The sequence below is a fragment of the Pinus tabuliformis genome, chromosome 7 (genome assembly GCF_031772625.1).
Source record: "Pinus tabuliformis cultivar Carrire ecotype Pingquan chromosome 7, CPIR1, whole genome shotgun sequence".
NCBI lineage: Eukaryota > Viridiplantae > Streptophyta > Pinopsida > Pinales > Pinaceae > Pinus > Pinus tabuliformis.
The window spans coordinates 1799335923-1799361330 of NC_142293.1; the positions used below are offsets into that span (position 1 = coordinate 1799335923).

A 25408-nucleotide genomic window follows, 5' to 3' on the forward strand; every position below is an offset into this window, starting at 1 on the left:
TTTTATGTATATATTTCATTCACGTTAGTTTAGCTTAGATTTAAATTCTAGTTTAAGTTTTGATTTTAAAAATAATATCAGAAAAATATAAAATATAAAAATCAAATAAAAAAAATAAAAATAAAAATCTCATAAAAAATATAAGGTTCCTTTTTTTAGTTTTGCTAGTTTCTTTTTAGATTAGATTTCATTTAAGATTTTAAGTTTAGTTTCATTTTAAATTAAAATTTTTTAAAATCATAAAAAATTAAAACAATATAAAAAACTCATAAATTGTTAGAAAAAAATAAAAAGGTTCTTTTAAGATTTAGTTTTAAGCTTCATTTAGTTTAGTTTAGTTTTGTTTTATTCTTTAAAAAAATAACTTAAAAAGTAAAAAAGTTCATTTTTATTAGACTTTTGTTAAAAGTTAGATCTAAATCATAAAAAATAAAAAATAATTCATAAAAAGCTCCTTTTTGTTTTTAATAGATTTTAGTTTAAATTTTGATTTAATTTAGTTTAGATTTTTAGATTTATCTTAATCTTAGAATTCTATTTAAAAAATAAAAAAATTATAAAAATAAAAATTCATAAAAAGTTAAAAAGTTTCTTTTTACCTTTTAGACTTTAGTTTAGATTAGATTTTATTTTATTTAGGATTTTAGTTTTATAAAAAAAATATAAAAATATTTAAATTTTTTTGAAAAAGCTTAATAAAAAATTGAAAATTTCATTTTTTGCGACTTTTGCAGTGTTTATGTTCCATTTCTCTATAGCTAAATGCACTTAAATGTTTAGTTAAAGTTAGCTATGTGAGAGTGGTAGCTGATCAGCATTTAAATTTTATGATCATTTAAAGCGTTTAATTTTTCTTTAAGTTTAATTGCTGGATCATCGTTAAGGCGTTGTGTATTTGTTGAAAATCTTACATCGCTCGGGTTATTTGATGATAAATGTTTGTTTTACATGGTTCATATTTCTGCAACATTTAATCATTTAATCATTAACTCCACAAGGCACTGGTCCATTAACTTCTAAATCAATTAAGTGCTTGTTTCCCCTCGTGTCTCCCAACCCAACTGGTCCTCAGTTGGTCATCCATTATCCCATAGGGTCTACCCCCCTTAGCCGTGGGAGACAGGCTTAAATGGAGAGATCGGGGATCAGGTGATAGCCCCCGGTCTGAGCGTTGTCATGACAATCCGTGCGACAACAGGTATCAAGGCATAACAGGTGGAACCAAAGACCTTGAGATGCTTTACCGAAAGAATGTGCCCATACCACATTTCATAAGGAGTCTTGTTTCTGATAGCATTAGATGGACATCTATTCTTTATATATACATCACATAGAACTGCATCAGCCCAAAACATCATTTTTACATTTTTGAAGAACAACATGGAGCGTACCATATTTAAGATTGTCCTATTCATTCTTTCAGCTACACCATTCTGTTGGGGATTATAAGGCACAATTGTTTGATGTTTGATCCCATGTTGGCGAAGATAGTTTTCAAATTCATTTGAAGTGTATTCTTTTCCATTATTAGTGCGAATAGAGCCAATATGAGATTGTGCATCATTTTCAATCCATGTATGAAAGTTCTTGAATGTTTCAAAAGCATCAGATTTGTTATTCAATAAATAAACCCAACACATTCTGGTGTAGTCATCAATAAATGTCATCATATATTTATTTCCATTTGCAGAAGGAACAGGCATTGGACCACATAAATCTGAATGAATGAGTTCAAGTTTTCTATGTGCTCTTGAGTGTGAATCATGAAAGCACTGTTTGCTATGCTTTCCTAAAATGCAAGCATCACATTGCTTAAGCTTCCTAGGAATTGTAGGCAAACCAGTAACACCATTTTTCTTCAACAAGCGGAGGCTGTCATAGTTCAAATGTCCAAATCTAGCATGCCATAATAAACTTGATGGAAGTGTACCTTCTTCATAATGAGAATTGTATGAGAAATGTTGTGCACGAGTAGAGGTACCCTGCAGCTTGAGAAGCCTTTCTTCTTCTATCCCTGTCATGACAAGTGAGTGGTCAGATGCTTTTCTCACCTCAAGCTTGCCATCAAACATATGAATGGAGTGACCTTGCTGGCAAATGTGGATCAAGGACAACAAGTTTCTCCTCAACTGTAGGAGATATAGAACATGATGCAGAAGAAAGTCTGGAAGACCAGGCAATTTAAGCCCGATTGTGCCAAGCCTTGATGGCTTGAGTTTTGATTGGTTTGCAAGGTATACTGCTCCATCAACATTGTCAGTAAATTCTTCAAAAAAATCTTTTATATGAGTCATGTGGCAAGTTGCTCATGAATCAAGCAACCAATCATTTTTCGAAGAAGCAAGTGAAGCATTAAATAAGTCTTCGTTTACTCCAATATTACATTGTGCCACAACATAATGAGCGGATTCAGGTGCTTTACCTTTGTCTGTGTCATTAGTTTTACCTTTGGGTTGGTTTCTTTGCTGCTCAATTTGTCCCAAGGTAACTTGCATGTGGAGGCATCATGTGATCCATTTCTTTCGCAGTGTATGTAGTGCAAATCTGACTTTTCTCCTTGAGAGTGTCTGCACCCCTGGCCTCTGAAATATCTTCCTCTTCCTCTTCGACCACCTCTTCCTCTGGAAGAATCTTGGGTAAGATTCTTTTCTTTATGAGCAAGGCACACAACCTCTTCAGAAGATTCAGGGGCTGTCTTCTTTCCAAAAGCTTTCTCTCTTTCAGCAAATTTTTTCACAAGAGAGTCAAAGGTAATATCTTTGAGATTTCCATTTGCTTGCAATGACTCAAGATAATTGGAGTAAGTAGGATAAAGTGCCTTGAGAAAAGCGATCAGAGGAATATCCAATTCAACTTTAGTGGCTTTGATATCATGCATTATAGATTTTACTTCGGATGCAAGAGCAAGAGGATCATTATTTTGTAATTCAAGAGTGAAGAGTTTAATCATGAGTTGAACAACTTCAAGTGCAGAGTGTGAGTCATAGAGTTCCTTCAACTTTTGTAAGGCTTCGAAAGCATTTGAAAATGGCGAAATATGTCGACTCACCTCTTCACTTACAGATGTTGCAATTAATGCATAGGCTTTGCTGTTCTTATTTTCCCAAATGGCGAACTCCTTGTGTGAGGTAGGCTGTTCTGGCTCTTTGTCTCCGTCTCCAACACACACTCCTTTCCACAACTCATTGAAAATGAGGGTGTGTTTTATCTTCCTGGACCACTCAGGATAGTTCTCCTTGCCAGTGAGAACTACTCCCACAATAGATATGATTGAATGCATTGTAAAATCTGAGTGCTGTAAAAATACTTTTGCTGGCAAAAAAAATGTGCCTTTGATGTAGAAAAAATTGCACTGTAGTAGCAATATTTTGAATTCTTACGACAACCAAGAAACAAGTTGCAATATCTTACAAAACAGGGGCACAAAATCGTGAAAGAAATTGCAGGGGGCCAAAAAAAATCATAGGTCAGGTTCTTGTGCACACGATCATCAAAATATAAATAATCTTTTATATCCCAACCAACACATTAATCGATTTTTACAAGAGCTCAACGCATATGGTTATTGCAACAGCATTCGGCATTCACCATTAAAAACACACACACACTGCACTAACTAAATTGTTCAATGCACCATTCACACTCTCCATACAATGCACTGCCAACTTTGACCAGTGCACAAAACTTATGCATGATCTGCTCAAGAACTGTCAGACCAACGCACGATCTGCTCAAGAACTGCTTCAATGGTTACCGCAGTTTAGATTCAACACAACATTCAACATGTTCAATGTAGCTCTTCGAATATTTTAACACAACATACCAGGAGGGCGGTGTGTGATTCCATTGCGCATTCAACAACATTCAACGCATCATTCAAGGGATGGGAGTATGGAGGCATGAAAGTGCAGTGGGGAGTGTGATGCCACAACCAGTGAGGCGGTGTGGGAACACGGTATGGCGACTGGTGGAGAGAGCTCAGAGAAAAAGTATTGTATTATCTGATCCAACGAAAACATACCACTAACCAGGAATTTCTAAACAAAAAGGTGGAGTGCAGTTCTTATTCGATGAAGAAAGTAGAAGATACCCAACACAAATATGCAGTGGAGGCCCGAGGTATTACAGTGCACACCTCCCAGCCATGTGTATTACACAGGAAACGTTTCTTTTTTTTAAACAGCCAGACTAACGTAGATACAAAAGGACAGAGAATATGGCAGGCTGCAGAAATGGGGAGTTACTGCATGAAAGCTAAAAATGGCTCTGGACAACAATAACATTGGAGCAGCGTATCAATTGAAACAACATATCAATTGAATGGCTTAATGGCTCAATTCTCATACCGCAACAGTTTGTAATGCCTCGACCCAATCTCCACACCGGTTTTCAAACGCGCCAACACAAAAAACGCAGAACGGGCATTCATACGCGCCAGGGAGCGAGAATCACTCGAAGACTGAGGATGACAGGAATTTGGCAGACTGTAGAAATGGCATAAAGGAGTTACAAGTTAAAGAGGGAAGCCAAAAATGGCGCTGGCTCTGATACCATGTCAGACCAGGAGGTAACTCCTCAAAACAAATCATGAAATTCATTCAGGCTATTCATTATTATATACATGAGGGAGAGACTGTTCATTTCATCTCCCGGTGACTCTTCATCTTTTCTATTATTTATTTACATTATTTACAGTTGTTCACCCAATCCCTATGATTAGGTGTCAACATGGTTCTCCATTTCTTCCTTCATCCTTGTTGCTTCACATGTTTGGTCCTTGAGAGAGATGACATATGATTTCAATTTGAAGATCTCTTCATATTTTTATTCTAGTTGGCATGTCATGACATTTCTTTCCTTTTCTGCTTCACTAATTTGTTTCCAGGAGGACTAAACCTTCTATTACATTTGCAGCTCCTCGTGCTTGTTTCTATGCTTCTTCTAGTTGAGATTTAAGGGAGTAGACTTCTTTCCTATATTGACCAAATTTCTACTTCAGCTTTGTTCAATTCTTCAGACATTTGTTTAAGACGATTTGCCAAATTGTCTTCCTTCCTTTTTACTTTGTCTAATTGATTTGTCATGGATATAACTTCTTCATGACGTCTCTTCTTGTTCTTCTGCGATTCTTCCTTATGTTGATTGAGATCCTCATCCTTTTCTTGTGATGCTTTAAAAGGATAACTTCCTCCTTTGACTTGTCAAGGTCATGATCAACATTTTTAACCTGCTTCTTGAGTTCCTCATTTTCCCTTTTCAGAGTGCTTATCTCTTCCAGAGCAGCTACAATCTTTGTCTTGAGGTCTATTTCAATTTCAACTTTAAAGATTTGTTCATCATCATCTTCCTTTATGCATATGGTGCCTTCATCTTTGCTTTCAGTTGTCTTCTCTGGTTCATTTTTGTGCTCTTTGCCATCATCTTCTTGATCAGAGGTTACAACCAACAATCCTTTTGAGTGAAGATCTTGAAGATTCTCCCGAAGCTCTTTTACTGATGAACATTTCTTTACTTTGACCATTATAGGATTTGGTTAACTACTCAAGATTGCTTGCATAACTTTTGTATTGAATTCCTTGGATTCCTCTTCCATCGTACTTCCAGTAATCACTGATTCACAGACTTCAAAACCTTGAGCCATCAAAAAGGATTTCATTCTACCCTTCCATACTTCAAAATTTGTTCCATTCAACATGGGGGCTTTGTCAACCTGACTTTCATCTTAATTCTTGACTGAGGAAGAGACATTTTTAGAAGGATTGGAGGCTTTCTTCCTTGGCTTTGCCATTTGTGTTCTAATAATCTACCTTCCAACTGTTAGGCTATGAGTGAAGGTATTGGCTCTGATACCAATTGTTGGGAATAACAATTACCGTTAAACCAAAACCTGCAAGTGTTAGTCAACGATAACATTGTCAGAGATAAGGATCCATGAGAAGCGATTAGTCCATGTCGTGAAACACATGAGGAGCGTTGGTTTATCCAATGTCCAACACAACAACCATTGAAGATTTGAGAAGCAATCTTTAATTCCCAGAACATTATTGAAGCTAGTTGAAGACGTTCGTTAAAGGACCTTTGGAGACTCACTTGTTGCCTTGATTAAAGACATTCTTGAAGACATGATTTGAAGACCTTGTGGAGATGACACAGATTAGTTTGGAAGCCTTGAGAAAGCTATGAAATTACCTTAAAAATCGAAGAAGATTGAGAGGATTGGAGTCCTCACACAAGGTTGGATCCTTGTGGAAAACTAAGTTGGAGCCTGAATTGTTGAGAGGATTGGAATCCTCAAGGAGACCAAGTTGGAGCTTGGTGGTATAGTACAGGTTGGAGCCCTGAACTATCATTGTACTTGATTTATTGTAAAGAGGATTGGAGTCCTCGTTACTATTGTTAATAAAATTATTCTTTTGTTGTACATTTTGTGTTCTAGTTTGTTAAGTGATCCTAACTAGCATCAAAATAACAATTCTAAAAGAAACACTAATTCACCCCATAGTTTTAAAAACCGCTCAGAAAAACCGGTAACCGGTCAAACCGGCCGGTTAGCTAGCTGGCCGGTCCGAACCGGCCTAAAAACCCGGTTAGACCCTTCATTTGCCCGATTTTTGGCCCTAACCGGTGAAAACCGGCCGGTTTAGGACAAAACCGGCCGGTTTGTTACAAACCGGTCGGTTTTGTCCTAAACCGGCCGATTTTAGGCACAACCACCATAAAGTTAAAAAAACATGTTTTTGACTGTGTTTGAGGGGTTTTGGGGGGGGGACTAAGGGTGTTTCAACCCTAACAATGTTGGCAATTAATGGTAATGTGAAATTCTTAAAGTAAAAGTGACATTTCCTTTAATTTTCATTTTCATCCTTTTACTTAAATTTTTAACATTACCATGAAATGACTCAGGATGTTTGAGAGTGGTTTCGACCTCATTGGATTTCATATGGAGAAACTAGAATTTTAGATTTCACTCAAAATTCAGCAGACTTAATGGTTTTCAGGATTTCATGGTTTGGGGGTAAACAATAAATGCAATTAGAGCTCCAAATGATAAGAAAAACTCCTGATCTAGATCCCATTGTGTTGGACGATATTGATCCAACATCAGAATGGGTGGAGGAGACTGAAGAACCTGTGTTTGAGGCTGATTTTGATATCGACATGGCTTTGGCGGGGGATGAAGCAGATTATGTGGTGGCATCAGAACCAGGATCAATAGCGGCATCAAGGAAAGGCAAGGAACCAATGTAAGGCACTAGTCATGCAGGTCGACAAACTCGTGCTTCCATTAGGTCCACTTCTATTGTCATTGGTGGTATTGATACTGAGGTTGCAGATCAGGCTGAGGCATCCTCAGACTCTGAACCAGATGATGTCTATGTAGCTCCTGATGATGATCTTGTGTCTACTACTAGTAGTGGTAATGAACTTGATGATTGATCATGTGTATACTGTAGACTTGTAGTAGGCCAATGGCCTCATAGCTTGCAGCAATGTTTTTGGACTTTATAGGCCATTTAGAGCCTCATTTGTTATGTATTTTGCTATTTTGTTGATGATATGTATTGCACTCGGTGCCATTTTGATGTATTCACCTTTACATGGTATATAAATGAGCAAACTTTGCATATTTTGTCTCTATTGGCTTGGAATCATGGTTTTACATCTTAAAAATAGTTTTGTTTCATTAAAAATTAATTATTTAATGTATTTTTTTAAAACCGGTTCGTTTAGACCAAACCAGTGCCGGTTAGACCAGTTCCGGTCGGTAAACCGGTTCATTAGGTGGACCGGTCCGGTCACCGGTTCCGGTTTTAAAAACACTGATTCACCCCTCCTCTCAGTATTTCCAACAATGATAGTTGTTCTAAAATCCATATAACAAAGTTATGAGATACCATTTTTAAAGTGAGATAATTTCTTGATATTTTGTATGGCATATATGTGACTAAAGTTATGTACTCATACTACATGTTATTTGCACATTCATATGAGACAATTGAGAGGTTGTTTGAGAAAATCCGTGATTCCCATTTCTTTATTATTTTTAAGAGGGATAATCTTATTAACTACACCAATTCTTATTCTTATTGTGAATGAACATACACATTAGGCCTTCAATTTTCCCCTTAAGATTTGCATTGAAAAAAGCAACATGAGTGAAGTTATGTATGATGAAAAGTGTAAATTATATTGCAAGATTTTGAAATAAGTTCTTGTTTGGGTTTTTGTAGATGGATTTGAGAGGGTTAGTTTATATCTAATGACTTGTGGTTTGGCCATGCTTGTTTTCATTTTTGGACCCATTTGCAGTATTTGCTCTAAGTTTTGCAAATTTGAACATCATAGATTTACATTTATGTCATTTATGGTGAATTGATTTGGTTAAAGTTAATACTTGAGTTAATGCAATTTCATAACGTTATGCCATTTTTCTTTGTGATGTTGAATTCTAAGCCTAAAACATTTTTAGATATTGAATTTATGTTGAAACATTATATCCACTTGTTTGCTTTTAAGAAATAATCAAATGACAACTTTGTGTTATTTTTAGGAGTGTAATTCTGAATTATCAAAACTTGCACAACTCTCCTTGAATTGTGGGCTTTGCTCAATTGCATTTAGAGTTTATGTAATTGCATCTTTGTCTAAATATAGTATTTTAATGGAGAATTTGTAGCTTCAAACTTAAAGTAGAGAAAATTTTCATTACTTATTCAAGGAGAACTACCTTTTTTAATAATGCAGGTGACAATGGGAAGGAGGAAGAAGACACCAAATTCATATGCATCACCAAATTTCCCAAGCTTTTACCAGGATGTTATTGGCTCTATGAAAGAGCCTCAAGAGAATCACAATTCTTTTGTCCTTGAAAGTATGATTCAACTTACATTTTCAATTTTTCATGCTATACCATTATTATCATATGTAGTTTGGAATTATTAGTAGATTTTTTTATTGCAGAAATTTCCTTCATTTCGATTTTGTATGTTATAATGTGATTACATACATCCACATTGAATTTGGTGCAAAAAATGTTAACCACTTTATTTTGTTAATAAGTCCCAACAGTCTAATATTTTCTAAAATAAAGGGATGGGTCTAGTGACCATTCTAGTATCTAATTGTAGTATTTGAGGCATTCTTGACCATTCTAGTATCTAATTGTAGTATTTGAGGCATTCTTTTATTTTTTAAACAATTGAGTTAAAAAGGTTGATATGTATATTGCTTTCAAATGGTTGTGTTGCAATGATGTTTAGAGGAAAACTTCGTGTCCTTTCCTTTTATTCTCTCTCTTATGCACAAAATGTGACAATCTTGGTGGTACTCATCAAAGCTCACCATGTAATAGTGAAACACCCATTTTTATTGTCTTGATATGTTCCTTAACCTAAGGTAGGAAGCAAATGATGATGACCCTGTTTAGAGTCTATGTGAGCTTCCCTCCATTAATATTGTGGTTTTCTTGCTTGTGTATATATTTATTACATTTTAATGAAGAGATTAGACTTTTGTTTAGAGTGGTGGTGGAATGGTTATGAATTTCTCTTGAGATTGAATGAGCAACTTTTCACAATCCCCATCTATAGTAGCTGGGATTTCCACTCCATCAACAAGAAATGGGACACTATGGTCCTTATCTGTTGCGCTAATGTGGAGCCTTAGACAACTTCTCCAAAATATATGTCACTTCCAATGTTGATGATGAATGCTATTTTACGCTTTGATTGGTTTGATTATTTTTAAGTTTGACTTGGACTTTGTTGTGATCTCAGTATGTGCTAAGTTTTCTCAAGAAACTTGGGGACCTTTTGAATAATGTTTGGTTCTTTGTTTTTGCCCTTACCTATGGAATGCCTCTCTCAAATTCGTTCAATTCCAAATCGTTCTTGACTTCCATCTTATGAAGGAAATAATCTGATTTGAAAGTGAGTTGTATTGCTCTTATCTTTTGTCTTGTAGTGTTGATCTTTGAATTGGGCTTGATCTTAGGATCGAACCTATTTTTAACATTCAAATTTTTCCTCATTCCTAATCCAGTGATTGGGCTTGATCTTCTAACTGGGACCTTTATCCCTTAAATTATTCCCTTTGCTTAATTTTCCTTGATAGACTTCAATATCAATGCCAATCCATTGATTGGGGCTCCTTCTATCCTCAAAACTAACACTTGCTCTTGATAACAAAATCGGCACTGTTACCCCTTCTTCCAGTTGGACTACCTATATAATTTTTTCAAACAGATCTACAAAATGGTAATGTCTTCAAACTACTTGGAAAAGATGGATAGGTTGTTGAATGACCTTGCCATTATTGGATTTCTAAGATAATGATGAACTATTCAGATAGTTCTGTATTCTCCAAGACAATGATCTTGATTTAGTGTTCATGTTGTTTCCTAAAGATAGTGTGCCTTGGGAACTTGGATTAGAAGAATTTGATATGAATTCTTCAATATACAAGCTTGATATTCTTAGAATTCAACAAGTTTTTGTTTATGGTAATCAGCCAATTGTCAGCTTGGAATATTTTCAACATGTAGAGCCAGATATTCCTTTATATTTTTCTACAAAAATTACAGATAATGTAGATGATTGTGGGTAAAAAAACAAAATGTGCTATTAGATATCTATTGTGGAAGAGGAAAGCCCTTCATGTTGAGGAGGTATTTCTCATTGGCGTGGGTATAAGAGTTCATTGTGGAGCTGAAGTCCACATGGTATGAAGGTGTTGCGAAGAGACAACTTCAGCACTTGTTATTCCCTCATTTCCATGAGTCATATTGAGGTCCCTCTAGGGCTATCTAATGCTGGTGTTAATTTATCTTTGTATCATTCATGTTTGCCAGAGGATTTGAGGGAATAAGTTTGATTTATGTCACCACTATGAAGTTTACTTTTAAGAGCAAGGTTATTTAATTTGGTGAATTGTTTCCATTCCTTTAAGAAGAAGCTATAATAGCAACAGGAATGACTCACAACACAATCCTTTTTGATGATGGCATCGAGTTTGGTTTTTTTAGAATTGCCATTTGTTTTGTTGACGGTGCTCTCCATTTATGGAATCTATATTTCAATCAAATGTTTAGATAAATGCTTCCCTTGAAAATACCTCGTAGCATCAAATAACAAACTGAGGTTAATAGTATCAGGTAGCATCTCAAGGTTAAGGAGTTCGATTCGACTAAGATTTATGGTTTCATAACCTTTGATGATGGTAGCCAAAACCGGTTTTTCCATCAAACTCTGTGAAATTTCCTTAATTGCAGCAACTAGAATTTAATCTTCATCTACTGGAGATTATTTGTCTTCAGAAATTTAATTAAGCAAGTAAAAATTAATTCACTACTGCAATTTTCACAAATAAACACAGGAACTGAGAAATAATGTACACACACAAAATTATTGACACCAAGATATTTGGACAATAGTCCCTGGAAAAATCCCAATGTGGGGAAAACTAGTTTTGCAGATGAGAGTTTATATTATTAATTCTTCAGCAATTTGAGAAATACAACAGCTGCATGCCTCTCATTGTCGAAGCTCCAACAAATATTATTCTCTTCACCAAATTGATCTAGACACTGTTGGTAATGTTGGCATTAATGTGAAATGATCTCATTAAGGCTGATTTATGTTGATTGCTACACTGTCATTGTTGCAAGATTGCTTGAAGTGCAAAGGCTGATCATTGTTAACTATGCTGATCGTTGTGAAGGTTGAACATTGTTAATTATGTTGATTGATTATCGTGATGTATGGCATACAATTAAAATGAAAAATGGCACATGATATTTTGAGACATAAGCTGTAAAATGTATGTTTTTATTAAACATGAATCTCAATGGCATTAACATGTAGCTGATACAAATCTGAAAAGATTTCAGGTTTTGTCTTCTGCAATCATAGCTGTTGACCTATATTATTTCAACGCTTTTTTATAATGCAAAACTCTGTTTTCTAGATTTGAAAGTAAAAGGGCAGAATGTGAACAACCATAGAAGACCAAGAGACAAATCCTCATTTCGTATTCCTGTATGGAATACAAAAAACCAATAAGCTATGCTTATAAAATATACATTGTTGAATGAGAAAAGGACTTTTAATTTTAAGAAGTTTGTATGAGAGTGTTGATGAGTAACATTCCGGTGAGGAGAAGAAGAGAAAAGTGGTAGAAAAGGAATAGAATCGTAGAAGAGAAGCAGAGAAGATGAGCAACAAACTTGAGGGCAGAAATTGATATCAGGTAAACAAAAAACTTGACTTTGTATTGTGATTGGGAAATTGCAGTCTCTTTTCAAGTTGTAGCTTGATAAATAACAGGTTGTAGCCTGTTGAGGTAGGAGCCTCCTGTGGGTTGTAGCCTGCATAAAACTTTGTGGGAGTTGGAGCTTCCTTGAGGTAGCAACCTCTTGTAGGTTCGAAAAATTTGATGTAATAGGGGAGTAGGAGGTTGCCTTCACATCACTTTCAGCCAAAAATTCGTGGTTTTCTCCCTTATGGCTTTACACTTATATCAGGTGTCTTCATGTGGTTCTTGTTGAATGTTGTATGAATGCTCTTGAAATCTGAATAAGTATATATGTAAATGTCTCTTTCAGGGAGCTGCAAAACATATATATAAGTCATTAACTGCATAAGAAGACAATAAAGAAAGGAAATTAAGTTGAGCTAAATAATTGGAAAGATACAATTATTGATCCAATCCCCCTCTCAGTAATTGCCAAGCATATATCAATTGGTATCAGAGCCAAGTTCCTTTAGTATCAGTCTAACAACTAGAAGGAGGTCCTAAATCATTAGAATGGATAGTCGAGAAGGATGCTCAACAATTAAAGCCCTTTTATTCACTGGCACAAATTATACATTCTGGAAAGTGAGAATGAAGACATATTTAATGTCTCTTGGAGTAGAAGTCTGGGCGGTTATGTTGGTGGGATATGAAGAACTGAAGACAATGAGTAGTGACAAACATGACAAACTGGAATTTATGGCCAATGCAAAAGCTATGAATGCTCTTCTTCTTGGATTAATTGAATCAAAATTTATTAAGGTAATACACTTTAAAACTACTAAAGCAATCTAAGATAAACTAGAAAATATTAAAGGAGATACCAAAGTTAAGATGGCCAAATTACAAGTATATAGAATGCAATTTGAGGCATTAAAAATGAATGAAGATGAAGATATTGCTAAGTCTTTCCTAAGAGTAGAGGAAGTTGTTAATGTCATGATGGGTATAGGAGAAACAATCAAAGAGAGTGTAATAGTCCAAAAAATATTGAGGTCATTACCTTCAAAATTTAATCCTAAGGTTTCAGTTATAGAAGAGACAACCAACTTTGAGACTCTAAATAGGGATCAACTACTTGGTTCCTTGACATCATATGAGATGAGAATTTCAAAAGGAAAGTCAGCTACCAAAGATGCAACTTTTAAGGCAGACAAGACTACAAAAGGCAAGGAATGTTCATGCTCAGGCTCCGATGAAGAAAAGGCAAAGTTTGTCAAAAGATTGAAGAAAGGTATAGGTAAGTACAACAGAAAACCCCCATTTAAGTGTTTCATTTGTGGAAGAGTGGGGAATTATGCCTCCAAATGTCCTTACAAGAAAGAAGAAAATCAACCTAGAGGGAAAGAAAAGAACAAGTCTAATAGAATGCAAAAAGAGAAAATGTTTTCAAAGAAAAGCTTCTATACTTAGAAAGATAACAATGTATCTGAAAGAGCTAATGAATCCACCAGTGAAGATGGAACTAGCGAATTCATGTTGATGGCCTTAGAAGATCTAGAGAAAGAACTTAATGAATATGAAGAAGAAGAAGAAGGTAAAGTAGATCGTGAGGGGGAGTTGATCAATGCCCTAGAAGAAATAGATAGACTAAAAGAGAAGAATAAGAAACAAAAAGATATTTTGTTAAAATATGTTAAACAAGAGTCAAATTCAAAAGAGCTTGTCAAGTTGAAAGTTGAATTAGAAGAGGCAAAGAAGGTGGAGGATATTTTGCTTAAACAAAGGAGAAAAGTCGAGTGTGAAAGATTGGCAGAAGAGGTGGTAACCTTGAAGAAAAAGCTAGAGAAGGCACAAACTGAACTAAATATGAATCTTCAACATAGAAAGGGATCCGCTAAAATTGATGTGATATTAAATGCTCAGAGGGCTTCACTTATGAAAGTTGGATTAGGCTATGAAGGAGAATCCAGTGAACGTAAGGTAAAGGACAAAAGGACAATTACTTTTCTAAAAGCTGTCAAGGAAGATAATGATTGTCCTCATCATTCTGAGAACAAGAATTCGAGCATCACATTTAATCCACAACAAGGAAACATTACACCTAAGGAGCAACAACAAAGAAACACTTTCAACGAATTGCAACAGACAAAATAAGTGGACAAACAAATGATAAACTAGCAGAGACCGTACTTCTTCAAGAGACAAGATTATCAAATTCCAGGATGGTCTATCCTCAAGCATCATCCACTACCAGGTTTGGAAACTTCTTCTATGGGTATTGTTGTCACCAGGATTGTATAGGCACCGCGACAACACTCAGGACGAGGTCTGTCACTCTGATCCCCACCCACTCTGTTCTAGCTATCTCCCAACAACAGGCTATGCGGGTTAGTCCTTATGGAATGAGCTGAAGGAAAACAAGTTGGAAACCAACTTGTTTGGGAGACACGGATGAGTGGCCTAGCCAATTGGTTAAATTCGAGCAAGATTATTGATTAGATTAGATTTTAAAGTATGAGACCAGTGCCTTAATGGAGTCACAAATTCTTGCTTATAATAAATTGGAACCAAATAATTAGATGGAGACCTGCTACTTAAGATGATTGACTAACCTGAATGATTTGCAAACCTATGCTCTGTTATCGCTCAAACAAGCATGGGTCCTAAGGGGGAATCCCTAAAGGGAAAATTCTAGGCAAAGGAAACAAATGAAGACCTAGCCCAATGTCACCTCAGCTAAGGCTCCCTTCTATTTACGAACTATCACTGATGGGAGGAGACTCGATATATTATGGAGTCCACGATGAAGGATAAGACAATGAAGTGATATGGAGTGACCCAAACAATCCCTTTCCCGAAAGAGTGAGAAGGATAAGCCTTGCTTGCTTCCTAAGCAAAGTACAAAGTCTTCTAGGGAAAGGAAAGGAGGATTCAAGGGTTAGGTTTATGGGATATGACTTATGAAGGAACTTCCCAATCCCTAAAATCCTTATTGTGGTTGGTATCCCGACTGGTTCTTGAAGAATTCTCTTTTCGAAGGAATGGGACCACACAGGACCAAGTGGACCTGGTCTAGGATAGGAGGAATGAGTATAGAAACCAATGATGTTCTTACCCTAGACAAGGTGGGGAAAGGATCAAAGAAATAATTTTCACTTGAAGGTGTTATCTTGACCCTTTGAGGTACTATCCTTAGGGATGCTAAGGCAAAGTTTGATCCCGGAGTTAGGGCTTGGATTTTCTCCCAACTCCATCATCAGAATGGCTTCAAAATTGGAGGAGAGCTTGAGGAAACACCAGCGTAGGAGACCCTAGGAGATCAAACTTTTTGGAGTGCTAGCTTGTCGGGAAATTGATGCCCTAGGTACCCCAACTTGGCTAGACCTAGAAGGAGGTGAAAGAATGTGATTTTTGGTGACCACCTTTTGGTAGATCAGTGGCTTAATCTTTGGTAGAATGGAGTCTATGATGAATATGAGTAGGATTTCTTGATTCCCAGTCAAGGAGGCGTCAAAATCACTTCTCTAGGCTTTTAGGTCAAGGAGCAAAATCTTGCAAATTTTATACCTCGATGTGCAAATGGCTTATCAAGGTCAAATTCTTTGATAGAATTATCCCTAGGAGATTTATTTCATATTACATGGCCCATAAATTGAGAGATGCTATAATAGAGACAAAATTCCACAATTTAAAGTAGTAAATGCATGCAACAATTAGCCCTAAAAATAGCGAAAATCCCAATCCAATGTTTATGACAAAGTAAAACAAGAATTACATTAAAATCATGTACTTACATGTAACAAAATATATCCAACCATCCACAATTGAGAAAGCAGAAGCTCGAAGATAAGATAGACTCATATCCACACATCAAAATTCATCCATAAAGCTCCAATTCATCCTCTAGAAAAAGAGCAAAAATCTCAAAAGAGAGATAAGATCCAAACCAAAGTGATGATGAGAAAATGAGTTCATCTCACTTGTATTTATACACAACTTAGGAGTTTGAATTAGCCTCCTTGGCCTACATAAGCCTAAAAAATAAAATAATGTTCTAATAATTCAACTTTTGGTGACAAACCCACCAAACTAGCTCATAAATGAAAAAGTAAGTCTCTCAAGACGTCAAATAATAGTCTATGCATGTCGTATCCCAAAGTATACTCTGAAATGATGCTCCTTGGTATCCCAAAGTATACCCAGACCTGTCCAAAGAACAAGTTTGCTGCTTCTTGTCCGATGATGGTCTTTTTACAGGGCATTAGAACACACATCTTCGTAACTTGTCAACTCCCACGAACAGGTAGTCTTGTCCCTTCTTGGTTGTCGGTAAACCTCCCACAAAGTCCATGCAAATGCTTTCCCAAGGACGAGTAGGTACATGTAAGGGATGATACAGACTTTGTTTCCTGTTGCTAGGCTTGCTGGTACAACAAAGTATGCATCCTCTTATGAACCTAGCTACTTGCTCTTGCATCTTGGGCCAATACACATACCTTTGCAAGTTAGCCACAGTCTTCCCTACACCAAAGTGCCCTGCAACCTTGGAGGTGTGAGCCTCTTTAATCAGCTGCAATCACTCACCTTTAGGAACACATAGCTTATCCAGCCTGTAGAGTAACCCATCCTGGAGATGGTAGTCAACGGTGCTGTCGCCATCGTGCACATGACTCTGACTCTGCAACTGCTAATACACCTCCTTGAAGTCCTCATCTTTTGAATATGCCTCTCTGTATGCATCATGGGTGAATGGCTCCATGTGCATAAGAGTCCCCAAAGCTGTAATCTTTGATGTGGGTGGCCTTGAAAGCATATCGACCAACTTGTTTGTGCTGCCCTTCTTATACTTGATCACCAAATGAAACTGTTGTAAAAGCCCCATCCACTTGTAATGCCTGGTATGTTGTAGCTTATTCTAGGCCTGGAAGTACTGTAACGGCTGGTGATCTATGTGGATTATTGTCTCCTTTCCCATTAGATAGTGCTTCCACTTCTTCACAACTTGCACCATGGCATAGAGCTCCTTATCGTAGGTAGGGTAGTTAAGAATTGCCCCATGAAATACTTCAGAATGGTAACATACAGGCCTTCCTCCCTGCATCAAGACAACTCCCATAGCATACCCAGTCGCATCTGTCTCCACTTCAAAGGGCCGTTGCAAGTTTGGTAATGCTAGAACTAATGCTTCACTGATTGTCTTCTTTAACTCATTGAAAGCCTTTTGGTGACCTTTTCACCACTGGAAACTCTTGCCACTTGTTGTTATGGCATAGAGCGGTGTTGCTACTGCTAAAAACGAGGCTATGAATTTCCTTAGGTACTGTGCTGCTCCAATGAAACTGCTAACCTTTGTAACATTAGTAGGCATCGACCATTTCATGATGGCCTCCATTTTGGAGGGATCTATCTGCAATTCTCCTCCACCAATGACATATCCCAAATACACCAAAGATTGCTGTGCAAACTTACACTTCTTGAGATTTGCTAGCAGCTGGTGCTTCTTCAATGTTTCCAGCACCTGCGTCAAATGTGAAATATGCTCCTCCCAGGTAGCACTATATACTAGTATATCATCCAAATAGACAATAACAAATGAATCTATAAAAGGGTGCAATACATCATTCATTAATCTCATAAATGTAGTTGGTGCATTACATAGGCCAAATGGCATAACTAACCACTCATACAAACCTTGCCTAGTTTTGAAGGCGGTCTTCCATGTATCTTCTTCTTTGACTCAACCTGGTGATATCCAAACTTCAAGTCCAACTTGGTGAAATACTGATGCTGGGGTTACCCCCACTTAAACCTACAATATGCATGTAAAATGCATCCACACATTTGCCCCAGGTATTTAACTCTCAAAGGAGTCAAATCTTCAACCATAAATGGTTAAGGCCCTCTTTTAGTCTTATGCGGAATGATTCATAGGCTTAACAAAGTCTAAAGAATAACCCACCTTTTCCTTTCTATCGGAAATTAATCACCCCGCTTAAACCCTCATTAATATTTATTTCCGACTTTTCATTCAAATCCTTCTTATCGGGACTTTAAAACCCCTTCCTAACCTTTGTTATCCCTTTAACCACATATATATAACCTTTCCCTTCTTTATGCTTGGTTAATATATATTTATCGTATAAAACCTTCTATCGGCACTATTATCCTTATAAAACCTTTTACAAAGGAAATGCCACAAAACATACCTTTTTGCTTTATACGGTCTCTGCACGTCTTTCAAGGATTCACCTTTATCGCTAATCGCAATCGGGTATCGGCTCCTCCGCAGGTTTTCGTTAACACTGGCTCTATCGCATCCGATATGCGATAATGCACTACCGGATCTCAATTATTATTAACCGCGCCTCAATACTTTATCGGGTCCGCCTTATCGCATTTCCTCCGAACTCCGCTTTACAAAGGAAATACACGGAACGCTGCTCCCAAAGCTTAAGACCGGAACTCAAATAGAATTGAGTCCGCCTCTATAAGCTTTCGGGTCCGCGCCTTTCAACCATTGCCGAAGCGCTCCTCCTTCCTTTTGCCGATCTCCGATTAATTCAATCACCGTTGTCCATTTCCTTACCCGATCCAATGGTTTACATTGGTTTCGGGTTGACAACACGCATGGGATTTAACCGCCCGATAGGCGGTTTTCCTTTCCTCCCTTGTGCTACGTGTCCTCCACTAAATGGGATCGGATGCTCGACCCTCAATACCACTTACTGTTTCTTCGCTGCCTGAAATACCACTTAAGGCTTGTGAAACCACCCTTTCGCTGTGTTAACTCCTGTGCTCTTTCACATGCGATGACCGTCGATCTACTCCATCGGTCGGTTCCAATAGATCCTTTAGGTTCCTCTGTTGTTTAATCTGGACCGTTGATCACTGAGATCCAACGATTACTCTGTGCCAACGCCTCACTTCTCCACTTGTCCCTTTTACTTAGACTTTACGCTATTTCCATTGGTTCCTCTGCGATTTTGGGGTTTTCTTCAGGGTTTTGGGTTTTCACTCTTCTGCTTCCTCAGAGCTTAACTCCGTGAATTCTCCCTTCACTTCCTTTGATTCTTCAACTGGATTCCAAGATCCTTAATGACTCCTCTAAATCATTCTCTCCTCTCTGCGCATTCTATAGAACTCTGTTTGCAGCCCTGTCACAGAACCTACAAATTCATAGTTTACATGTAATTCAATCATTCGATATTCATTCACACACTTACATAGTTCCCGAATGAACCTCTATATATATAATTATGAACAACTGATTACAATCGAGACTTCTCTGTCTCTCACAGGCTTGTTATTCAATATCAGTGGCCTCCTTCTCTACTCTGCCCGTAGGCTTACATTTATACCAGAAAGCTCTATTGAACTAATTCTGGTTCCCCTCCTAAATCTACTGAACTGATTCCTAAATCCTCTATGTCCACTTCTACTTCAATTAATTCCTAAGTGCTCTCTCTAGTTCCTCGAATCATGGAACTGTTTTAAGAGTCCTAATTGACTTTTAACTCTTTTGTCTTTATTATCCACTCATGTTCTCATTTATTTGAGAGCATTTACAACATCCTCACATTATCTATTTTAATTCCTATTCTATGCACTCAAAAGCCTAATATTACATTAATTCATCACTTAGGAATCCAACCTCCTTAAAATACATGACCCCCTATATCTACTTAACTACAATGATTTTCTCTTGAGTTGAATGCTCCCGCATCAAATACTTTGCTTGTTGCAACTGATCTAGCAGATCATCTATCCTGGGCAAGGCGTATCTGTTCTTGAGCGTGATTTTATTCAACACCCTGTAATCTATACACATTTGCCAAGTTCCATCATTTTTCGGCACAATGATGATGGTTGACCCACATGGTGGTGTACTCAGTCGAATGACACCATGTTCCAGTAGCCACTACAACTGTTTCTTTACCTCACTTCTATAACAGACTACTTGTACAACCCAATATTTGGCAATGGGGAGTCTGGCAATAGCTGGATCTTGTGCTCCACTTATCTCTTAGGGGGTAGCCCTTTAGGCTCTTGGAACACATCCTTGTATGCATGTAACAACTCCTCTAATTGCTGTTTTTGTTTCTTAGTACACCCCTCTAGGGATGCCTTGCCTCTTATTGACTCCTCTACAGACTGACCTTCTCTTAAAAACAATAAAACATACTTCTTGCTGGAACTGATCAATTTCTTGGCTTGGTTGGCACTTACCAGCGAAATTTTCGACTTGCCTTTGTGCGCGTTGATGATGAATGATTTTCCATCCTTGATGAGCCGATACTTGTTAGCTTTCCTCATGAATATTGCATCACGTATGTACATGTATGGGCTCCCAAACACGACTCCACATACATCAAGGGGAACCACATCCAGATCTACTTCATCAATAAAATCAACACTGATAGCAAATCTAATTTTACATTGTTTTGTTACCTTCAGCTCTGCATCCTTATGTACCCATCCCAGTGGATATGGGTTTGGATGATCACGAACTTCCAACCCCAGTTTCTTGACCAAATCTGCTGCAATGAGATTCTCCTGCGATCCTGAGTCAAACAAAGCATCAATCTTCGTCTTCTTGATCTGTATCTTTACATGGAAGAGTTTGGTCATTTCTTTCTCTTCTTGTTGCTGAAGGCTACTTAGATTCACCTCCTTCTGCAGTGACATGCAAAAGATCTTCTCATCCACGTCCGAGCTGCTTTCAACTTGGTTCCTCAAATCAATGGCCATGAGACTCTTCTTCTTATTATCTTTCTTCTTTTTCTTTGGGTTCAACTCTGGATGCAACTTCCAACACTTCTCCTCTCTATTGCCATCAATGTTGCAGTGGTTGCTGGGATCTTTGCACTGGTGTGTTGTCGCTACCGTCTTTATATCTTTTCCCCCTTTTTGCTTCTTCTTCCACTCCTTAGAAGTTTCCTACTGCTCCTTCTACTTCTATCCACTTGATTGCGCTCTTTTCAGGCCTATGTTCTCCAGGTACTGTGCATGTACACAAGCCTTGTCCACCGTTTTGGGCTTGAACAATATCACTTGCTCACACAGATGGTGGTGTAGACCCCCCAAATACTTGAGGAGTACATCTGGGTTCTTTGGAGAGATACCCAACATTATAGCCATCTTTCTGAATTCTATGGTGTACTCCTGCATGCTTTGGCCCAACTTTTGCCTGAAGTAATGCCATCGGATCCACTGATCTTCCACGTACCCAATGGGATAAAACTGTGACTTAATGAGGGTTTTGAAATCCTCCCACTTAGTCACTGGAGGTTCTCCCTCCAACCTTAGGGTTTCCGTGTGGCTCTCCCACCAAGTCAGTGCATGGCCCTCCAATTTCAGCCGCGCGAATGAGATCTTTTGCCCTTCCTCGATCTAATGGACACTGAAATAAACTTCTAGTTGCTACAACCAGTGGTTCAACTTCAAAGCGTCGATCTCACCATGGTATGGCTTGATATCGACTTTTGCTTCCACTTTAAACAGGGATTGGTTCACGACACTCGAATTGGGTTGATCTTTTCCGGGTTCTTTCTTCGGCTCGTTATCTGCGTATTCTTGATCTCCTGATCCCCCTTCTGATTTGTCCTCTGCATTCAAACCCCCTTCTTCTCCAAATATCCCTATCTTATTGCTTAGGGCCGCCATGAGGAGGTTTACATTGTGGTTTATATCGCGACTTGTTCTTGGAGCCGTGAAAACCTCATCTTTGCAGGATCACGAGGTTCGTTTACAGATTCGTCAGCCATGATTAGGGTTTTACGATTTTCGACCTCGCTGATCTAGATCCTTGCAATCTCCACAAAATACCCAAAGAAACTTGCTTTGATACCAAATGATTTGTAAACTGCCGTGGATATTCCACTGGACAGTTCATCACAACAGATTTGATGATATTTTATTAAGAACTCTGAGATTCTACACTATTACAGTTTTATTTAATTTCTAGATCTGTAGATCTTGCTGTAATTAGTGCATGCATGTAAAAGTAAATTATGCAGAAAAGAAGAGAATGAAAAAATAAGCTCACACACATATAAGATACAAGATATGCTCTCTGGGAAACCCTTTCGGGAGAAAACCCAGCTGGAAGGTGAGGCCGCTTCACTCTCTTTCTCTGTTTGGAAATATGGCTACAGATACAAAGAAGTAATGTCTGTGGCCCATGGGCTGCTACAGTGCACAAATCCTCTCTGTGTGCTCTACCTCCTATCTCTCCTAGCTATCTTTGCTCAACTATGGAACAAAATGCTCTCGAAAGAATGGAATGCCTCTTCCTCCTAGTGGCCCGGTTATAACACAGCCCGATAGCCTACTAGTGGTTAAGTTTGACTACATCAACTCTTAACTAGAGTTACAAAATAGACTCTTCTAGAGTCTTCTACATCGCAAACACGTGGCTAGTCCCTTTTCCATGAATAATGGGGGCTGACGCGACATCCTCTCGAACTATAGGTGTGAAAATAGGAAGGTCAACTTCTGAGTGGCATAACTTTTGCATACGAACTCCAATTGACGCGATTCTTGCGCCGTTGGAAAGGTTTCTGTGTGTAGAATAGAATGAAAAGGTGTGGCGCTTAAGAAAAAAGGTTTTACCCCCAAAAAATGTCATTTGATGCCTCAAAACTCTCCTGGAATGTTTCAGACCGCATTTCGCCAAACTGGGTCCCGCCGTTAAAAATGCTTCCGTGAGCTGATTCCTCCACTTTTTCCACTCCAAATGCATCGAGATGGATGACAAACAATATAATGATCCAATTTGGATCACCTTTGTAACAAATCTAATAAAAAATTCATTTTCTTGAGGGAGCTTAGAATTGCCATGGCATCCCACCTCCTTATTTAGAAGGAGGACTTCTCTTTTGGGTGGATTGATTCTCTTAGTAGTTTCTAACTAACTTGCATGCTTTTCTCTTGCTAATATAGTTTAACTGATGCATGATTTAACTTGTAATTTCAACACATAGTACTCACAATCTCTCAACTTTGCAATCAAGTTTGCTCTTCCATTTGCTAAATCTCGTGTTGGGCAAATTTACTTTCATGGTTGTTTAAGCTACAATATTTACAAATCTTTTGGGCAACTCATTCTATTTGCTACAACATATCATAAGCAAGCATTTCACTTTTGGCTATATTTGATTGGTCTAGTTTTATTTCCATAGCATTTGCTTCATATGATTTATTGATACATGCTTCACTATTTTATGTCAACTTGTGCTTAATGTCATCTTAATCATATTGCTCATTGATATACCTTTTGAAGCATTTTTCATTTACTTGGAGCAAACTTGCAAATTTTGGGCCACTTGTAAATTTCTAGTTACATGCAATCTACTTTTACAAAGCTTGTGAGTTGATGATAATTTCCATTTATTGTTCCCATTAAGATACATTGGACACTTGAAGAATTTTATCTCATTACACTCTTTTGGGAAACAATAATGTCTACATGCATCTCATTTAGGCATCCTTAACACTAATTTGCACTTCCAAGCATAAGCTTGGTTGAAAGACTCTTTTAGGGACCCTGTTACGAATATAAATTATATAAATAAAATGAATATAAATAATAAATAATCAAAATAATGATTATTTTAAATAGTCATTAGTTAAGTGAAAAGGCATGTCTAAAAGACATGCCCAATCATGAAAGGACACTTGCATAGGTATATAAGTAGGCTCTCATTGTAACATTCAATCATCTGTTGTACATTACATATTATTAATAAAAATATTATTTACAAATACCCTTGTGTATTTTACATTTTAAAGTCAACAAGCTACAGTTTTGTTGCTTCAGTGGTATCAGAGCCATGCGAGCCTTTGGACATTATCCGCCACACAATATACCATTAAGTTTATGTCCTGAAATCATGGAGCAGTTAAGTGAAATTCGAGAATCGTTTCAGCAATTAAAAAAATCATTTGCAGAATATGCAGCATGTCTAAAGGAAGAATACATTGTAATGAAAAAGACTAGTGATAAAGAATGTTCTAACCAAGAAAATGATGTTGTACATGTTGAACTAGTATCTTCTCAGGGTGACATGAATGAGAATGATAATCAAGGTGGGTATATGATAGATGAGGATGAAATTAGGGAGGAAGAAAATGAATCTACAAAAATTATTCATGAAGAATCACTACATTATGTAGAAGACCAGGAGGAGGTTATGCCAATCTCAGATTATGATGAGAATGAAGATGATCTTAAAGATGAAGATGGCCTGGATTATGATAATGGTAAAGATAACTGTGATGATGCTTTTCAACAGCAACCAACAAGGCCACCTTTAGTAAGAAGGTCAATGTTTCCAATTTCACAAAAAAGACCTCTGCAAGCCATGACTTTTAAAAGTGCAATTATGAAGTTTCTCCCTCCAAGAAGTTCATGTCAACCATTAAATTGGATGAAGACTTGTAATTCCAAACTTTCATTACCTCAAGACCTTGATGATCACAAGCACAACAGGGGTTACACTTTCATGACAAATATAACAAATGGTTTAGCTACACTAAGTGATTTGCAACCACAATTTCCAGATATTAAGGAATTTTTAGTATATTTAATGTCAATACCCCTAAGTACTCGTGATGTAGAGTATGAGAGAAATCCATTTGAGGGTTTAGTGGCAGTTCCTAAGAAGAACATAAAATGTTTAAATTTTGCTTGATTTAAGTGGATTTGGCTCTAACTATTTTCTGTGTGAAGGTATAAGTAGAAACATTATGCCAAATATAATAAAAAATTTAGGCAGTGTTGTCGCACAGATTGTCACGACAACGCTCAGACCGGGGGCTGTCACCTTGATCCCCTATCTCTCCGTTTAAGCCTGTCTCCCACGGCTAAGGGGGGTAGACCCTATAGGAAAATGGGTGACCAACTGTGAACCAGTTGGGTTGGGAGACACGAAAAGAAAACAACACTTAATTGATTCAGAAGTTAATGGACCAGTGCCTTATGGGTTTGATTTTTTAAACGATCACTTAGTAAATATTTCAGAAATGTAAACCATGTGTAGCAATCATTTATCATCAAATGACTAGAACAGTGCAAGATATCTGTTAAAACCACAAAGTTCTTATAATGACCAAATCTCAATAACGATATCCAGTAAATAAAAAAAAAAGAAATTTTTTTTGAAGAGATGAATGC

General features: G+C 37.3%; 1 protein-coding gene across 2 annotated transcripts in view; it reads left to right on the forward strand.

Annotated features, from left to right (window-relative positions):
- LOC149255543 (protein CHROMATIN REMODELING 35-like) overlaps positions 1–25408 on the forward strand; it is a 274333-nt gene that overhangs the window by 83071 nt on the left and 165854 nt on the right. For both annotated transcript variants that reach the window (XM_089460510.1, XM_089460509.1), the window contains exon 2: positions 8746–8872. The gene's annotated coding sequence lies outside the window, so the exon portion shown is untranslated. The remainder of the gene's footprint in view (positions 1–8745; positions 8873–25408) is intronic.